We start from the raw sequence: 21281 nt of genomic DNA on the forward strand, positions 1-21281 counted from the left end.
GCTGTCTGGACATTGTTGCTCCTCACCCTTCCCTAGGGTGGGAAAGGAGGTTCGGATGATGATGATGATGATGATGATGATGATGATGATGATTATTATCATTATTATTATTATTATTGTTACTATTATTATGGTATTGTCCTAAGAAAACAATGTAGCAGGTGTTAAAGAGGTAATTGTGGTGATATTTGTGGTGTGGTGGTGGTGGTAGTTTTGGTGGTGGTGGTGGTGGTTGAGGTTTGAGGTGGTGATGGTGATTGAGATAGTGGTGGTAGTAGTGACTGTGGTTGTGGTAGTGGTAGTATTAGTAGTAGTGATGGTGGTGGTGGTAGTAGTAGTAGTAGTGATGGTGGTGGTGGTGGTGGTAGTAGTAGTACTTTAGTAGTAATGGTGGTGGTGGTGGGTTGATGGTAATAGTAGTAGTAGTAGTAATAGTAGTAATAATAATAATACTGGTCATAGTAGTGGTAGCAATGGTAGTGTAATCATGGTAGTTTTGGTACATAAACATACCCTACCATCACCCTAATATTCCCATTAATCTAGGCCTCTGTTGAATATAAGACAAAAATCACCTTTAAGTATAAGGAATATAAGGGTGATATTCTGAGGGGAGTAGGGAGTAAGTTGGTTATTCATGTGGCCCTTCATTTATCTTCATTTATTTCATTATTCATTTGTAGGAGAGAGAGAGAGAGAGTGAGTGAGTGAGTGAGAAATAATGGAAGGTGAGACAAAAATACTGAGAATTGTCACCTAACTTTTGCCCATGCCTGTACATTTATTATTTATTTAGAGAATGATAAAGAAGCCTAATTTAGTGTTATTTTTTGTATTACTGTAGCCACTCTGCTGTATGTATGAATTTAGTTATTATTATTACTGTATTGCATTGTATAAATAAATGGCCATATGTCTCTCTTGGGTTTTCTGATTATATGTGTTTCTCTCTCTCTCTCTCTCTCTCTCTCTCTCAGATCTCCAGTCCTATTTTCTAATTATTATTTGTGGTTTTTTAAGTAAATGTGAGTAGGAGTATGTAGATTAGGTGTAGATGAGTGATATTTCTCTCTCTCTCTCTATTGAATGACCGTATTTACCCTGGACCCAAATTATTCACCCGTGGTAGGTGGTGGCGACCATCATCCACTCACTCGATGTAGTGCTGCCTGCTCTCTCCTTCACCCCTATCATTCTCATTCTGTGTCTGCCCTCCTTCCTATTTCTCCCATCTTTCCTGTCACTTGTTATTACTCTTCTTTCCATTTCAGGTGGCTTTACATTGAGTGACAAGCCTAATGGTTTTTTATAAGCCAGGAAACTATTTACAACACTGGGTGGTAACCATATAACCAAGCCATACATGTTCGCTGTGTGTCAACAGGTGGGTTGGCGGAGGGTTTGTGCCACTCCCCGTTAAATAAATAACTCAGGCAAGCGGCCACCCTTATGGGATTATGGCGTGTGGCTGTTGATAGAGATACAGTTTATGTCAGTTGGATATTTTCAGAAATTTGGACTGGGATGGAAAGGGAATGAATTAAACGGAGTGCGAGTGAACAGTCTTCGATTTGCTAATTTTTACCATAAGTATTGGTAGTAGTCGTTTATTATTATTTTGTGGTGGGGGGGGCGCTCACCATCCACTCACTCAATGTAGTGCTGCCCTCGGGTGACTGCCCTTTCCTTCCTTCCATCATACCTTCCTTCCTCTTCTGTCTTCATTTCCTTCTTCCCACGGGTGACCTTACACTCTCACTTCTTTGTTTCCTTCATTCATTTCTCTGCCTATGGGTGACTCTACACTGAGTGATAAGCCAAATGGTTTCCTGTACACCAGGAAACCATTTACTACGCTGGGTGCTAACCATATAACCAAATTATGGCGCCTGGTGGTTTAGTGGGTAATTACGGCGCTCCAATCAGATTGAGCCAGTGAAGGTTTATGTCCAAGGGGTAGTTGGGGTTTATTGCTCACGTAATGCCACTCAGGGATGAGAGGCTGGTCACTCCCATCTTAAATGTCAGGACCAACTTGCCTAGCCCCGGACTCCTATGTTCCTCATGCAGCAACGTAGGATTAGATGATGATGATGGTGATTATTATTATTATTATTATTATTATTATTATTATTATTATTATTATCATCATCATCATCATCATCATCATCATCATCATGGGAAGCGTTATGAGGAACACACTGAGGTGGTTTGGCCATGTGGAGAGGATGGAGGGTGAAAGACTGACGAAGAGAGTGTATGCGATTGAGGTGGAGGGGGGAAGAGGGAGGGGGAGGCCGAGGATGAGATGGAGGGATGGGGTGGAGAGGTATATGAGAGAGTGGGGTGTGAGTTGGGAGCAAGGCAGTGAAATGGCTGGGGACAGGGAGACTTGGAGGCGAATTGTTTGTGGCCACCCCAAACAGGATTGAGGCGTCTGGCAGTAGATAAATAGATAGATCATCATCATCATCATTTTTCCCAGTCAGTAAGGGGAGGCGATCATTGTATTAGTTTACCCATGTGGAAAGTATGAAGAATAAGAGATTGACTAGGAGAGTTTATGTGAGTGGTATGAAGGAGGAGACACTAGATGAGAGGGATAGGGTGGAGGTATATGAAGTGGAGATGTGAGTTGGAGAAAGGGTAGCCTGATGACGGACAGGGTGACATGGAGGCGATTCATTTGTGGCAACCCTTTCCGGAATTAAGATGTCTGGCTATAGGTAAGGAGATGGGGAGGAATCACAAGAAATTATGGATGAGAAAAAAGGAGTCTGAAGGAAGGATTGGAAAGAAATAAGTAACGTTCAACTGACATGTCGAAGCGTATCCAGTAAAAATAAATCGAGAACGAGAATGATATAATCACTACAGATAATAATGATAATGTGGGTAGGTCACATCCTTCGTTGAAAATATAACGGACAAACAAGAAGCAAAGAAACGGTATGAAAGGGAGTGGCAGACAAAATGATGCTGAGTTGATCGAATATTTCCTAGTACTGGATGCAGCAGTTTAAAAGCCAGTAGGTACGAGTGGAGACATATGGGGGAGGCCTTTATTCTGCAGTGGACTGAGTAAGGTTGGTGATGATGATGATTGTTTTATTCTTTCTCTCCACAGGCAGTTACTGGTGTATGTAACCGAGAATATTCTTGCGCGTATTGTCACTTTTTTCCCTTCATTCTTCAGTAACATCTGCACTCGGGAATATCGCGGAAGGCCAAGCAAGATTTAAGTGTTAATACAGCTCAGTTACGCAGTTCATTGAGGTAAACATTTTTCTCATGAAGCGAGCGTTCATTTTAACGATTGGCAGACTAGGTATACAATAGTTATTGTTGAAAGAAAGGTGGTTTTCTCTAATGCCAGTATGTTTTCTATGACAAGGATGCTTCGGTTCCAATCAAAAGTTAACACAAATATCATGAAATTAAGGTCATTTTTTTTATTTTCCTATATGTCTGCCCATCCAAAAATTTAGTAATCAAAGTCGGAAAAAGAAAAACGCAGTACGAGTGAATTTAAGGCCTTTCTGCTTTGATATTAGTGTTGCTGTACGTTTCGTTCAGAGTGCTTTGAATCAGCTTTGAACCAACGCAGTGAGCTTCGACAAGGAAATTTCAACCGTATGTCAAAAGGAAAAAAGGACTGCAGGCTTAGGGATGGATGATGGGAGAGATTGTTGGGGGTTGGAGGGAGGAGGAAAGGGGTGGAGACTGGAGAGGGGAGAGAACTGATGTAGCCTCCAGCAGGTATGTGGAGACAGGAGGCGGTGCACGTGTCTGTTTTTGTTGTGGTGACCGCGTGTGTTTTAGTGGACAAAGAGATGTTTTTATCATGTTAGTGCACTATTTCAAACTTCATAAGCTTCAGGAAACAGGATTACGTGTGTGTGATGCCCAGTGACTCCAAGTTTAATACGGATATTGTCATTATTTACGAATTGAAAGTGTTGAAACGAAAATGACGCGAGAGAGCATGGAGACATTTAGGAGAACCCCGATTGCGTAGCAGACTTGGAGAAGCGCATTTTCTTTAGCGGTTCATTTTTCATATTACATTAACACACTCTTGTATTGTTTATTTGTCGTTTGTACTGACGTAATTTGCAGCAGTGACGTAGAGAATATCGTTATGTAATCAGTGTACAGGATGAATCGCTAAGGATGGAGTGATACGAACCAAGGCCACTAGTATACGGCTCAGATGTGAACCAGAGATATTATTGACGGAGTGGATTTGCTGGTTTAACGAAGAGGAGGACGTTTTTCTGGTGCTGACTGCAATGTACTTTGAAGGACGGGTCAACGGACGAAAAACATGAACATTTTCGAAAGGTATTGTTCTTGTTCTTAGAGTTTTGTGATTTATATTTTGTTAGTGGCGTTATCGTGTTATTTTAATGTTCCTGTGTTATTTTTGTTATTGTGATTGTTGTGATTTTGTTTGAATTTGAAAATCGTTATTTATCTTACAGCTGCGTTATCGTTATCATCGTCATTATCATCTGTACAGCTTTTCTTATATTTTTTAACTAGTCCATCCATCATCACCATCATCATTCATATTACATCATCACCATCATCATTCATATTACATCATCACCATCATCATTCATATTACATCATCACCATCATCATTCATATTACATCATCACCATCATCATTCATATTACACCAATATCATCACCATCGTCATTCATATTACACCATTATCATCACCATCATCATTCATATTACATCATCATTCTTATTACATCATTCATATTACATCATCATTCTTATTACATCATTCATATTACATCATCATTCTTATTACATCATTCATATTACATCATCATTATTCATATTACATCATCCGTACAACCTTCCTTATTATCCTTTGTTTTCATCTTGCCCATCCATCATCAAAATCATCATCATCACTACAATCTTCGTTATTTTCTTGTTTTCACCTCCATCCGTTATCATCATCATCATCATCGTCGTCGTTCAGTAATCTTTCCTTGTTATTCATCTCATTAGTCGAGATTACACCTCTATTAGTCATATATATTGTATGTCAGTGTCAAAAATAAATGCATAAGTAAATAAAGTACAAAAAGGTATTAATAAAATCAGCGTGGAGAGAGAGAGAGAGAGAGGGAGGAGGAGGAGGAAGAGGGAAGGAGAAAGCCAGGCAGGTGGGAAGAGAGAGGGAGGGATGGAGAGAAAGCGAGGGTCGGGGGAAGAGGTACGTTGTGGAGGGGTGTGAGGTAAACGGGAAGGAAATTACTGAAAATAATAACTTTGCAGATATACCGTGTTTATCATCCATTTTATCATCCAGGTTAATAATAAGGTAAATTTTTGTTTTTAAAACTCACATACATACGAAAGTACCAGCCGAGTACACTCGAGTCCAGCCGACATAGACCGAGTACACACGCCTGCACCAGCCAAAATGGCGCAACATTCATCCGCTACTAAGCGCTAGCCTAACCTGTCACTACATATTGACTACCCTTACAAAATTCGCTCCCCCAACTCAAACTAGGCTTAAAAGGTAAGTCTTAGTTAAAATAGTTCAGGGACGTAATATAATGAAAATCGGTAACGTTGGTTACTTCCAAAGTAATACCAATAATAAGTAAAAAAATAGTAAAAAGGTATATGATAATTGGCACCAACAGATAGCTTATTTATAACTAGCAAAGAAAATGGGGATCATCGTACCCAGGCAAGAGGAGACGGTTGCCATGTAGCTAATTTTTAAACGGTCTAATCTACGGTAACTTAGGGCGCGTTTTTGTGAGGCCTGAGGCTCAAGCCTGGCTTCGCTGTTTTGGCATAAGGTTCAGAAGGAAAGGACTAATTGTGTAAATATATTTTTCAGGTGCGTGAGTTGATTGTCACCCGTGGAAGCTGCTTAGAGAGAGGCGGAAAGAAGAAGAAGAGGAATCCCCAGCTAACTTGAAACTGTAATGGACGTTAACCCCAACACCTGCCTGTAGAATGTGGTAAGTGTGTGAATGTGATGCCTCTTTGTTCTTGTTATTGCTTCAGGCCCATCAGGATATGAATCTTTGTGTGTGTGTGTGTGTGTGTGTGTGTGTGTGTGTGTGTGCGCGCGCGCGTGCGCGCACGTGCGCTTGCTTGCTTATAGTGAAGGTATGTGTGGCATGTTACCATAGGGCATGTGTGGCTTTGTTGCTTTCATGCATCTCGGTTTGTTTATCTGTGGGTGAAGCGATGAAAGTGAATCAAAAGGTAGATTATGAAATATAGTGGACTGCAGGCTGATGTTGCTCTTCTCCTTCAGTCCACCATCCTATCTCTCTGTCTATCTGTTACCAGACGCCTTAATCCCATAAGGGTTGTCCACAAGCAAATTGCCTCCATGTTGCCCTGTCCTCCGCCATTTCACTGCCCTGGTCCCAGCTCACACCCCTCTCTCTCATATACCTCTCCACTCCATTCCTCCATCTCATCCTTGGCCTCCCCCTCCCTCTCCTCCCCTCCACCTCACTCACATTATCTTCATTAGCCTTTCACTCTCCATCCTCTCCACCATCCTCCTTATTTGAAATTGTGAGTTGAGGGAGGTTGTATATTAGTGTCACCAGGTGAAGGCATCCCTCTTTAGCGTCAGTTCTTTTTTTATTTTAATATACACAGTTGGTGGATTTATACAAACCAAGGATGAACATTTTTTTTTTTTTTCCATCATCCTCCATGCAGAGATAGGGAAGGTGTTGAGGGATGTTTAATTACCTGGGCAGCTCCACCACTCACACACATCAGTGCCACCACATGAAGTATTGGACCTTATGTTGTATATGTGTTGGTCAGGAAATTATATTCATCTTGGACATGTGTTAGGAGTGTAATGCTGGATGGTAGTGAGACATGGGCAGTAAAGGAAGAGGATATTCATTGGCTCAGTCATACAGAGGACAGTGATTAGATGGATGTGTTGTGTGTTCTTGAATGCTACGCCTGGGAGGGCTAGGTTTACAATGGAAGAGTTGAGAGGAGGAAGGGACTTGAATGTACTTTTGATTTCACTTCTGTAACCCAGGAACACACTTAAACCTGTGAGTGGTAACCATTTTTGTGAGGTGAACCATTTTACGAGGTGGAGCCAACTATGGTGCTTTTGTTAACTGAGTGGAGAGATGTAAATGGGTCATTCCATCGTGAGAAACGTTATATTCAGAGATAAGTTACTGATCTACTCTCACTTGTATTATGTAGGCAATATAAATAAATGCTGTTTGCAAGGTATACTACCAACACCTCACAATACATTATGCCATGGTCAGATTATTCATATGTTTTTATTCTGATTTTATATAAATTTTTAAAAGTGGCGTGAGAAACGTTACTGCGATGCTACCCCACCTTTTACTATGCGTGAGTATTTTCAATAACTCTGTGATTTTACTGGTTAGGTCAAGAAGTGCTTTATATCAGTCATATGTCAGTGTATGAGGATCATAATCATAGCCAGTAAATTCTATTTCCCTTAAGAATTTTACCACTGTTAAGGAAAATGTGACCGTGAGACACGTAACAGGAAAAGTGAGAAACGTTACTTGTGCGATTTATATTTCTCATATAATTACAAAATCATCTTTTATGAAGGTTACAGTAATTGTATCACAAAACAATGTAAGTCATGTATTAATGTGAAACACGATAAATTAACCAAAACATGATTCTTGTAAACCAGGGTTGGGGGTGATGCAGCGGAAAAGAACAATGTAATTTTGAATATTATGAACAGAAATTACCCTATAACATGTAGGTAACCCTACAGCCAGTAAGAGATGTGAAAGTTACATGATAAGCTTACCTGTATATCACAACAGCGATATAAACAAGACAAAGATCAACTACTTGCTCATCGAAGATGGAAAATTCATCCTTTTAAACTAATTAATTGAGGAAGGAAAGTTCACCCCTTTGAATGTGCGTGTCATTCTTGACACATGAGGAGTTGGTAATACCTGCACAACCATATCCTCTGAGATCTCGTCTCTGTCCAGGTTGTCAGGAAAATGAAACTATCACCCATTTTGTCAGTGCCTCTCTTTCTTAAATAATTAACTTCAAACATGCCTGGTTCCGGAACTGATTCTACCACCGCAACATAATGCTTCGACAGCTTCTTGGTAGTGTAATGAACTAGTACATAGTTACCTGGGGATGGTTTTTGTGTTGCCTCAATATCAGTAGTACTCTGTGGCTCAGGCTGGGACATGAATGACTCTGACATTTCTGCAAGAGATGGTGTACCTTCCCTATCACTGCTAGTACTGGAGTCAGATTGTGGGTCATAGCCAGTCTCCTGAAGTTAGCACTGCTTAAAAGGTGATTGGTCTGCAGTCAAATGATACAGTGCTACACTACAATGGCCAAGAGGTTTTACTGACCTGCACTGCTGAATGGATTTTGCTGCCTTACAGTTTTTCCAGATCTGTGCATATCTTGACTTCTCAGTGTTTATATGTTTAGTAGACACATACATTAGTTCAGTTTTATCTTATTTGTTCAGCCTCCTCATAAAATTCTACGGCAGACCTTACTGTACAGCGACCTTGCAAAACTCGCTTGTAGACATTCCGTTTTAGTAAAGCCCCAATCCTATCATGAGGGCCCTTGCCATAATAACTTTCTTGAAAGTTCCATTTAGCAGTGCAGTTGTGGATGGCTTTGTAAGAGGTTAGAGCTGCCATAGAATACCTATTCTTGAAGTGGGCTGCTGCCCCATCAGTCCACAATGATCTAACTATCTATCTATTGCCAGACGCCTCAATCCCGTTTGGGGTGGCCACAAACAAATCGCCTTTCAAGTCGCCCTGTCCCCCGCCATTTCACTACCCTGCTCCCAACTCACACCCCCGTCTCTCATATCCCTCTCCACCCCATCCCTCCATCTCATCCTCGGCCTCCCCCTCCCTCTTCCCCCCTCCACCTCACTCACATACACTCTCTTCGTCAGTCTTTCACCCTCCATCCTCTCCACATGGCCAAACCACCTCAGTGTGTTCCTCATAACGCTCCCTATCACATCCACATCAACACCACAGCGTTCCCTTTATATCCTCATTCGTCAGCCTGTCTCTCCATGTGACTCCACAGGCTCCTCTTAAATAACTCATTTCCACTGCTTTCACTCTTGACTTGTGTCCTTCCAACAACGTCCAAGCTTCACTTCCGTACGTTAGAGATGGTATCACAATACTGTCATGTAGTAACTTTTTCACTTGCATGCTCACTTCCCTGTTTCTTATCACTGCTTTCAAAGAACCAGCAACCTTTCTTCCCTGCTGTACCCTTTCAAGCACTTCACCCTCCAAACCTCCATCCTTACTCGTCACACTACCCAAGTACTTAAATGTACTCACGTTTTCCAATTCCTCACCATCCAACCTCGCTGTACATTCACTGACTTCACCTCAAAGACCATCACTTTACTCTTCCCTACATTCACCTTCAGATTCCGTTTCTTACACACTCTCCCAAACTCATCCACCAAGCCTTGCAGCTCCCCTTCGTCTTCACTCAACAACACAGTATCATCTGCAAACAACAGTACAGGGAGTTTCCAAACACCATCCTCTCTCACCAGGGCCACTCCAACATCCACTACCCTACCTTGTACCTCTTTTATTACCCCATCCATGTACAGATTGAACAACCATGGAGACATGACACATCCCTGTTTCAACCCAACTTTCAAAGAGAAAAATTCACTTAGTTCACCATCCACACGCACTGCAGCCTTCGCACCATCGTACATACTCTTCACAGCATTCAACAACTTCCCATCTACTCCATATATTCTTAACACTTTCCACAATCCTTGTCTATCCACCCTGTCATATGCTTTCTCCAAATCCATGAAAGCCGCATACAACTTCTTTCCCTTCTCTAGAAACTTTTCCACTAAAGATCTAAGAATGAATATCTGATCTACACAACCTCTTCCCTTCCTAAAGCCTCCCTGTTCTTCTCCAACTAATTCCTCTGTTCTTTCTCTAACTCTGTCAATAAGTATCCTACCATACACTTTTCCTGTTATACTAAGAAGACAAATGCCCCTATGATTACCACACACTTCTTTTTCCCCCTTTTCCTTTGTACAGGGGAATAATTATACCTGACTTCCAATCCTCCGGGACTCTACCACAATGATACATGTGTAAAATGAATACCAGCAGAATTCAAATAATCAGCTGGAGTCATTGGAGACATGATGGTAAAGCACACTCACCAGGTTCCAGGCAAACTCAATTTACTGTTTGGATAGAATACAAACTTAAAGATAACATACTAAATTACAAACACAGGGGTTTTATTATTGGACTTCAGTGCAGGTACTTTGATTTTTTGTTCAAAGGTGTGCGTGAGAAACTTTACATCATTTTCTGGTAACGTTCCTCACAATGGGCATGTAATGTGTGTGACAGACCATATGGCTTACCAGGGTTTATTTCAAAGTATCCCAGCGTTACATTATTAAGGCCTTGGGATGCCTGTTTATAATATAAAGTTATGTTGGTATTCTCCAGTTTGTTAGTTGTGTATGGGAAAAATGGGGAAAAAACATGAGACACGTTACTCCTGAAATACTTCCATTTAAAGGTCATGCTACATTCTGACCACAACATACAGTATATGTAGACAACTGTAGTGTCAATCACAACTCAAATAGACACATTTTCATTAAAACACAGTGTCAGCATTCCAAACAATAACATACTCTGGTCAATGATGTTATGAAAGTTGCTATATTCAGCACTGGTTTTTCTTTGGTGACATAACGTGACAGTTTTTTATGCAGCTTCCCAAGTTGACAGTTTAGGCTCTCTTTCTCTTCAGATTCATAAAATTCAATGATTAAGCTTTAAAATGATGTAAATTTATATACTTTTAAGCAATTCTGATTTTGACACAAAAGGTTGATATCTTCGTGGAATTACCCAAATGTGACATCCATCCAGGAACTAAACTTTTACACTATTCCCCGCTGTCAGCCGCAAGGGAATACAGACTCAGTGCATGGGAAGGGCAGTTGCTTCCCTGCAGTTGATGGGTCTGCTCATCTAGACAGACAAGGGTTGATCAACAGCAACAACCCCTGGAGTGTGATATAGGCAGATTTCTTTAATTCTTTGTATTGGAAGGCAGATTAATTCAGCATATGGTGACATTTTTTTTGTCTCTTCAATATGTAAACTGTAGCCAGCGTATACTGTATGTGGACTGTAGACTGAGGTACTGCATTTTTATTATTATTATTATTATTATTACTATTATTATTATTGACTCTCGGATACGTTTATGTAAAGCTACAGAACGTGGTCAATGTTTTTGGGGTATGATACGGAGCCAGGATTCTGGGGGCTTGAATGGTGAGCGAATGGAAGCGTGGCCCATTGGATTGGGCAAATTTGGGCTGTCTGGACATTGCTACTCCTCACCCTGCCCGGATGATGATTATGATTATCATTTTAGCAAGGAGGAATACTTGGCTGCCAAGCGTAGGGCTAGAAGAGAGGTATACAGGGCGAAGTCTGAGTCACCAAGACTTTTGTTTGATAACCTAAATAGTGTGGAAAGGAAAAATATGATATTTAAGGTGATGAAGTGATCAGATGAAGAGGGATATTCGGGATATTATAGGTGAGCAGTGTGTGAAGAATGATGAAGGAAGGGTAGTGGTGAACAGTGGGGATATTAAAGATGCATGGAGAGAGCATTATAACCGGTTGTTGAATGAGGAGTTTGACTGGGACAGGGAAGGTTTGGAGCCAGCAGATCCAGTGTTTGGCCCTTGGCCTTTGATTGATGCTGCTACTGTGAGTGAGGCAATAGGCAGGATGAAGGTGGGTAAGGCAGCAGGTGTGTCTGGGTTGACTGCCGAAATGTTGAAGGCCTCAGGAGATATAGGGGTGCGGTTAGTCACTGACCTGACAAATATGATTATTTATGAGTGAATGCCACTCAGGGATAAGTGAGGCTGGTCACTCTCATCTTAAATGTCGAGACTAACTGCCTAGCCCCGGGCTCCTACGCTCCTCATGGGGCAGTGTAGGATTGGATGATGGATGGATGGTGTTGTCCCAGATGAATGGCTGAAGAGTGTAATTGTAAATGTGTATAAAGGGAAGGGTGATGACCTGGAAAGAGGAAATTATAGAGGTATGAAGCTTTTAGATGAGATAATGAAGGTAATGGAGAGAGTCTTAGAAGGTATGATTAGAGAGAGAGTGAATGTTGATGAGATGCATTTTGGGTTTATGCCGGGTAGGACCACTGATGCCATATTCATTGTTAACAGCTTCAGGAAAAATATATTGGTAAGAAAAGGGATCTGTATTTTGTTTTTGTTGATTTGGAAAAGGCCTTTGACAGAGTCCCTAGAGAGGTGGTGAAGTGGGCAATGAGAAGGCTTGACTAGGAGGAGTGGCTGGTTAGGGTGGTTATGGCTATGTATGTGGATGCTCGCACTCAGGTAGCACCCAGGTAAGAGTGAATGGAGATTTGAGTGATGAGTTTTCCGTGAACGTTGGTGTGCATCAGGGGTCAGTTTTGAGTCCTATGTTGTTTATCATGGTACTTGAAGCCCTCTCACATGACTTCAAAAGCAGAGTCCTGTGGGAGATGTTGCATGCCGATGATTTGGTGTTGATTGCAGAGAATGAAAGGGAAGCGGAGGAAAGATTTAGTAAGTGGAGGGATGGTATGGGGCACAAGGGCTTAAGGGTAACTGCAGATAAAACAAAAATGATGATATCTAGGGTTGGTGGCGGTACTGTCAAAGATGAGGGAGAGTGGCCATGTGCAGTTTGACACGAGGGCGTGGGAAGTAATTCCATCTTGTGCGGTGTTTGTGATAAATCGGTGTGCAAGAGATGTAGTGCTGTCAGAGGTATACTGTGAGATACTGCTGAGTTTATGTGTACGGCGTGTCGGGGAGAGCAGATGGAGATTGTCAGGCGTGAAAGGATTGATCTTGCTGGTGAATCTCTTGAGTGTGTGGAAGAGTTTTGTTATTTGGGAAACGTTGTGTGCTGGTGGTGGGGCTGGAGCTAGTTCTGTGGCTAGGGTGAAAAGTGGTTGGAAGAAGTTCAGGGAGCTCTTGCCTCTCATGACATTGAGAGGACTCTCCCTACGTGCTAAGAGGTCTTTGTATGCAGCGTGTGTTAGGAGTGTCATGCTGTATGGTAGTGAGACCTGAGCAGTAAAGGAGGAGGATATTCGCAGGCTTAGACGTACAGAAATGACATTGATTAGGTGGATGTGTAGTGCGTCCCTGTGTTCAAGGTCTGAGGGGGCTGGGTTTATGATGGAAGAGTTGAGAGGTAGGATGGGACTGGAGTGTATTGGTGTTGTGATGAGGAGAGGTAGATTGAGGTGGTTTGGACATGTGGAGAGGATGGGGGATGATAATTGGGTGAGGATGGTGAGAAATGTTAATATTGGGGGTGGGGTTATGAGGGGTAGACCGAGAAAGACATGGGACGAGGTCATTAAGTGTGACCTCAGGGTTAAGGGACTGAACAGGGAGGCTGCAATACATCGTGCGGCATGGAGAGCCGCCATTAGGTGACCAAGGCCGACTCATGCAAGCATGTTGGAGCCTTTAAAAATGAAACGATTATTATTATTATTGTTGTTATTACTATTATTATTATTATTATTACTACAGACTTCGCAAATTCTTACTGCCATGTAATTAAACCTTACTGTTCCCAAGTTATATTGTTTTTGCTGCTAACCAGATACTTTTGTTAATCAAGGTTTGGAAGGAAAGGACTAATGTGTACTATTTTTTCAGGTGTGTTAATTGACCCAGCTGTGGAAACTGCCAACAGAGACGGAGAAAGGGGAGAAGAAAACCACAACCAGCTGCCAAATTAATACCAACCAGCTGCCCAGTCACGGTAATACCAACCATCTGCCTCCACTCTCAGGTAAGCGTCCTATTGTGACTTTTTTGAATTTTGCCAAAGGGACCTGTAGTATGGGGCCTTCTGCTCTTGTCATAATATACTTGCTACCACCAGACTCTTTCATTTATATTAGGAGACGACCATCATTGTGAAGGAATCTATCTACTACCCAGTTTGCCACTATCTATCTGTTTAAACTGCCATCTGTCCTTATTCAGTGCTGAGTTGTAACAAAAGATTAACACAGGAATAAAGCCAGTCATGAAGAGTTCGGTAAATAATGTAGAGGCGTCGGAATTTCTTGTTCTGCTGGGAATAAGGAAGTACTTGAGGGACTATAACCAAGGAATTGAGCTAGACAGATGATGTAAAATGGATTTGTTCATCTTAGGTCTTGTGTACTAGTAGTAGTTCAACCCCAGGCACAGCAGAACATTATCCCAGTGGACTGCAGGCTGAGTTACCCTTCTGTAGTCCATCATTCTCCTCTTGCGGGATAGGTGTGGCATTGAGAAGTGTAAATGTAGTCAGGCAGCCCTCCCCCGCCATCCAGCACCAGTACACTAGGGGTTAATTAAGATCCATATTGAACTCCTCCTCAGACAAAAGGATTAAGTTTGAACACACTTGAGATTATCTCCTAAAACCTTGCCTTATTTTCAGGGTCTGTCTGTGTTACTCAGGCTGCTGTTCCTGCGATTGCTGAGTTGGTGCTGCCGTGCTGGCGTTGATCCTGGTGGTGCTGCCGCGCTGGCGTTGATCCTGGTGGTGCTGCCGTGCTGGAGTTGATCCTGGTGGTGCTGCCTGCTGGAGTTGATCCTGGTGGTGCTGGCTCAATTTTTCTCATCATGCAATATCTATACCCAAGGGTGGTTGGGGTTTATTGTTAACGTAATGCCACTCGGGGATGAGTGTGGCTGGTCACTCTCATCTTGAATGTCGGGACCAACTTGCCCAGCCCTGGGCTCCTTCGCTGCTCATAGGGCGATACAAGATTGTGTGGTGAATGTTGAAAAATACTCAGTGGCCTCAAAACTCGGGAAATACCTCTGATAGATATAGAGGTTCCCAGCGCCGTTGATCCTGAAAACCCTTCTACATCTCAGTTCCTTCTACTACAGCTACAACCACCCGTCTGAAATGTGAGTTAGAAAATTTTTGGTTGGTCCACCTTGACTTGGCGGAGAGTTTTGTCCTTGGCAGCCTAATTTCATCGGCCAGAATTAGAGTAAGACAAGGCTAGCAATACTGTGGCTCTGCATCCTTTCCAGATCACTTTTAAGCCAAGTTGAGATGGACAGAGTATACCAGTTGCTCCCCTACTTACGATATTTTAATAGAGAACTCCTGACCCCATCGTTGGGTGGGAAGAGGAGTCAGGAATGATGATGATAATGCCTAATGATGATTTTAATTATGATCAGTGGCAGTGCTGGGCTGCATAACTAGATCATTCCACCACTAGGGTATACAAGACCAGTTAATTTAGTCTAGGTACTGATTTTACTTGCCTGTTGATGACAACGACTATGATTGATGATAGAATAGTTAGTGCTAGGCTCCATAACTAGATCATTCCACCACTAGGATATAGAAGGCCAGTTAACTTAGGCTAGGTGCTGATTTTACTGGCCAATCAACGACGATGATGATTGATGATAAGCTAAGATGATACAGTGCCAGGAGTCAATCCCTGGCACTATCAGGCTGACAACCACACAGCCGAATGAAATCTCAAGCCGATAAGTGTTTAATCTCAACAGCAATTCTTCTTAGCTCTTGTTCGTAAGTGGGAGAGCAACTGTCTTTATTCCAATTAACACCAGATGGTTTTATTCAACTGAGAGTGATGCATTGGGGTCTAAGGATAATAATAAGTTTTATTTTTAACTTATTTTCATCTTAAATGTCAGGACCAACTTGCCTAGCCCCGGGTTCCTATGCTCCTCTGTGGGGCGACGTGGGATTGGATGATGGCTGATTGGATGGATTTTTAACTTATTTATATTCGTCTGTTCTCAATTATCATACTTCTTGCACCGTAACGTGGCCTGGGATTTGTCCATTCACCTGCTTTTTTCATATATCTCTGTGGTAGAATAACACAGTACTACATGTCTACATCCATCCCAATGCACTTCTTCATGACTAGCATTCTTCTTGATAAACTATTGCTAAGATGCTTATTTTATGTCTGGGTAGAGTAACAAGAGTACAGTAAGTAAATTCCCCAGGTTTACCAATAGCAGATAGTTTTGAAACCTTTCCCCTGCACTTCATGATTAGCATGTCTCCTTGCTAAGGTGTTGCCTCAGCTCAGCAATATTTCAAGCTGATAGATGAAGTACACAGATAGGTAAACATTACACAGATACACATAGATAGTAGATATATTGCAGTAAGTGTTAGCTAGGTAGATACCCGGTATACTGCAAAAATTTTGTGATGGAAAGGTTCCTCATGTTATTTTTGATGCCTTTGACTACTAGTAGTGTTTCTCTCTGTTGAACAGTGTCTGGTGTTAGTTCAGTCAAAGTGGCTTGTCTTCTTTGTGGCTGGGGTGATTTCCTAACGTGATTTCTTAGCAAGCCTCCTGAGCCACCTAGAAGACACCCAAGTGAATTATGCATATGATTATTGCATGATTATTATGTTGATGTTTGTATTGTAATTGATGCACAGTGGACAGATTTTTTAATGGCCAGTTGTTTGATACTTGTGTATATTGTCGCTATGTTGTCCGTTTAAATCACCCACACCAATCGACCCTGCAGTTCTGGCGTTACTCATTGTTTACAAACTTCGGCCCGTCGATTCCCCTGTGTGGAAGGTGGAACGCTAAGTACCGGTATGCTTTTAAAAAAAATTAGCGCCAAGTCAGACTGAGGAGATTAAAGTTTTGCGCCGGCAGTAAATGAACAAAAAGTCTGCATCGTAAAGATAAACTTTAAAAATTGTGCGCCGAATTAGTTGCCATAATACTGTCGTGTAGCGTGGCCCCAAGTCCCTTTGCTACTAGTGGGGTTTTGGGGGATTGGGGATGCCTGGGGGGTTGGGTCAATACTTTTACAGCACACACAACCCACCATTGTGTGCCATGATATATATCCGTTTTGACATGGGTAATGAGGGCTGTCGGACAGTGAGAAGGAGTCCATCATTGCATATGTTGGAAGGATAAGTGGCACACAGGTGGATGGTTATATAGGTAAACATGCACTCAGGCCTTGCTTGCAATAACCACGTTGTGGCCGTACAGTAAGGGGGCGGAATGCTCTATGAGGGGGTTGTGTTTGATGGCCAGTTTTTTTGTTTATTTTTTACGGCCTAGGCAATGCCTCAAGGATTGGGCATACGTTCTTAAGTGGATATTGCAAGCCAGACTTTGCACACTTTGTTCACATCTATCAGATGCTGGACCTCACGTTCACAGCCACCCAGTCATTCACCAATTTTTTGTTTCCCCTGTTTTGCAAGAGACCTGGGACTAGCTACTGACTGATGTAATACCGTATAGTGCCACATCCAGCTGGAGTGCCGTAACTCCTTACACCACCACGTGACTGTCTAGTTGTATCCTCATTGTTTACAAACCGCGACCCTGTCGATTCCCCTTTGTATGCAGTTAACCTTATGGTTCCATGAAAGCGTGTGTGGCAGAAAAAGCGATTACTGTATTCTTAATGTCAGATGGAAATTGGACATACTTATAAAAGCATGCTACAAGGTTGAGTAAGATTAGTAACAAGTATGGTGTGGGAATAACTACCATAATACATAAGGCAGCAGAGTAATGTATAAATTATTAAAGTTTTATGCTGGAAGTTAGAACGCTAAGTATGGATGTAAAAATATGCGCCATGTCAGACCAAGGAGATTAAAGTTTTACGCCGACAGTAAATGAACGAAAAGTCTGCTTCGTAAAAATAAGCTTTAAAAATTTTGTGCCGAATTAGTTGCCATAATACTGTCGTGTAGCGTGGCCCCAAGTCCCTTTGCTACTAGTGGGGTTTTGGGGGATTGGGGATGCCAGGGGGGTTGGGTCAATACTTTTACAGCACACACAACCCACCATTGTGTGCCATGACATATATCCGTTTTGACGTGGGTAATGGGGACTGTCGGACAGTGAGAAGGAGTCCATCATTGCATATGTTGGAAGGATAAGTGGCACACAGGTGGATGGTTGTATAGGTAAACATGCACTCAGGCCTTGCTTGCAATAACCACGTTGTGGCCGTACAGTAAGGGGGCGGAATGCTCTATGAGGGGGTTGTGTTTGATGGCCAGTTTTTTTGTTTATTTTTTACGGCCTAGGCAATGCCTCAAGGATTGGGCATACGTTCTTAAGTGGATATTGCAAGCCAGACGTTGCACACTTTGTTCACATCTATCAGATGCTGGACCTCACAGTCACAGCCACCCAGTCATTCACCAATTTTTTGTTTCCCCATTTTGTGAAGAGCCCTGGGACTAGCTACTGACTAATTTAATACCAGATATTGCCAGATCCAGCTGGAGCGCCGTAACTCTTTACACCACCACGTGACTGTCTTGTTGTATATTACCACCAAGTGTAGTAACTTATATCCTAGGTAGCCAGAAGCCACTTGGCTTGTCACTCATGATAGTCACGAGATGTCCACTTTGATTAGTAATCGTATCAAACAACCAGTTTCTTTACCTGCTGCCGTCAGCTCTGAAAGAAGACGTCTTCGCCAGATTCGAGTAAAGCGACTAAGGTTATAGACAACTGGCCAGCCGTGCACAACCATTGGCTATGAAATGTTTTCCATAAATCCTGTCCTGAGCATGAGCAAAGTATGTAGACACTTCTCTGCCAGCTGTAGGAATGGAAGGTGTTGTTTGAAATATTTTATGTGGTAAGGACTGCACATCAACATTACTATTCTTTCCTAGTCTACCATTCTCCTGTATGGGGATAGTAAAGGAACTGAAGGCTGTTATTTTAATCTGACATTCAATATCTGATCATTGCCATATGAAGGTGTCTGTTCTAGGCATCAGGAAAACAGGCAACAGAAGGAATGTTACCCTTTAGTCATTTAGGGAAGAGTGGTAAATATGAAATACAAGTTAGTGCTGGCAGAGTATTGTTGGCATACTTTTGCACATGCCTGTACATCACAAACAGATGCAGTTAAGTCCTGGTTATGTGCCACAGATGCTAAAAAATACAGGGTGGTTCATATATAACATGTCTGATCCCATGTGTTTTGTTGTTGCATTTTGAACCATACCTTACCCCATCCTTAGGTGGGAAGAAGTGGCTGGGATGATGATGATGACGATTGCAGTGATGATTTTAATAATAATGAATGATGATTATTATATTGATTTTGATTATTTGATGATTGATATGGTGGAGGCTCAGTCAGCTTTACTATCACTACCCTGCATCATTTTCTGTTTCCCATAACCCTTTCTTACTTGATAGTGATTGCTTGTTTGCATCCATTGGTTGCATTTTTTTATCAAGTAATTTAATATCTCCTCTTGCATTTTCTTCAGTAATTGCTTAAAGTTCATTCATTTTGGTAAGAAGAGATTTTTACCCTCCACTGACTTTTATCTATTGCCAGACATCTCAGTCGCATAAGGGGAGGCCACAAACAAATTAACTCCATGTCATTCTGTTATCTGCTATTTGACTGCCCTCTCTCCAACTCACACCTCCCTCCCTTGTATCTCTCCACTCCAGTCTTCCGTCTCTGCCATGGTCTCTCCTCTTCACATCATACACATAACTTCTAGTCATTCTCTCATTCCCCATCCTCTACATGGCCAAACTGTCACAAAATATTTCTCCTAATAGCACCACAGCACTTTTCCACTTCCTCATTTGTATATCTGTCTGTCCATAAAACTCCACACATTCCTCAGGTCATTTCCACTGCTCTCACTCTTGTGCCCTTCCAACAGGATCTAAGCCTTATTTCTCAAGGTCTTATCACAGCTTTCAGTGATCCAGCAACCTTTCTACCCTGCTGTACCCATTCAAGCACATCCTTCCATCCTCACTCATCACTCTAAAGTACTTGGATGCACCTTCATTATCTATTTCCTCACCATACAGTCTCACTCTGTATGCTGTGATTTCCCTGAAGACCATAACTTTACCCATACGTATATTCTCTTTAGGACTCTTTAGGAATCTGTTTCTTACATCCTCAGACTCATGCACCAAGCCTTGCAGTTCACATTCATCACAATACAGTATCATCAGCAAGCAACAGCTCAGGAAGTTTCCACATCTTACCCTCCCTCACTAGATACCAATATATTCACATTCCTTTCTATTACCTCTCGTATAGCTTCATCCATATACAAATTGAAGAGCCACTGAGACATGACATGCAGAAACACGAAACACACAGGCATGACACACAAAAGCATGGCACAAGGTATGACACAAACATGACACAAAGAGACAAGATTTTTGTCGTTATGCAGATTCATTTCCCTCACGTCACTGGCAGAATAAGATAGCACTGTGGCCCAACATCCTTTCCATAGCACTTCTTCGTGACTGGCACCATATTAGTCATGTTTCAACTAGCATTTACAAAGGAATGATGGTAATTTAATACCCAGTTAAACGGAACATAATTAAGTTGTCAAAATACGTGCTTCCCCCGTACCCGCAGACTGAGCCGACAACACCAGATATATGTGGGCAGCCCTGTATTTTGGTTTAGTAAATTGTGGGCTGCTGTTGCTGTGGTCCTGTATTCCTGGCTAAGTAGGACAGTGGCAGGTGTTTGGATATGCCTGTGTAGTAGTGCTGTAAACAAACCACTTCTTTGAACCAACATACCATCAATTTCAGCATTTTTGCCAGTACAGTATTTGCTGCCTAAGTAAAACAGTGTTAGTTGGTTGTAGTTTATCTATGTGTGATGATCATCTACCTTCTTGACTGAGATGTGGCTAAATGAGCTATGAAACTTTGCTATGGATATATGCGTGTTGTTTTCCAGAGTAAACTCCTGAAAGATGCACACACACGTCTGAAGAATATTAGAGGATAATCTTGGTTGTAAGAATTTTGGAGCTCCTATTGCCTCTTTTCTTTGATTAAATTCCAGTATTTAGGTTCTCCAGCATTGACTCTGATTCTTAGTAATTAAAATGAGCCAGGGACCACCACAACAGCAGGTATTATCAGCCCAAAAGATCGTAAATAACTGTGGCAAATAAAAGGACTCTGCAAAAAAGCCATAGTGCTTGTTTACCCAGCAATAAAAATGGGTGTTTTGTGTATATTATCCCTCCTGAACTGTTGATGTTGGCTATTGTATTTGTACG

This window comes from Coenobita brevimanus, chromosome 42 (assembly GCF_032717465.1).
Source record: "Coenobita brevimanus isolate Jiangsu-jjx chromosome 42, ASM3271746v2, whole genome shotgun sequence".
In the NCBI taxonomy this organism is placed as follows: Eukaryota; Metazoa; Arthropoda; class Malacostraca; order Decapoda; family Coenobitidae; genus Coenobita; species Coenobita brevimanus.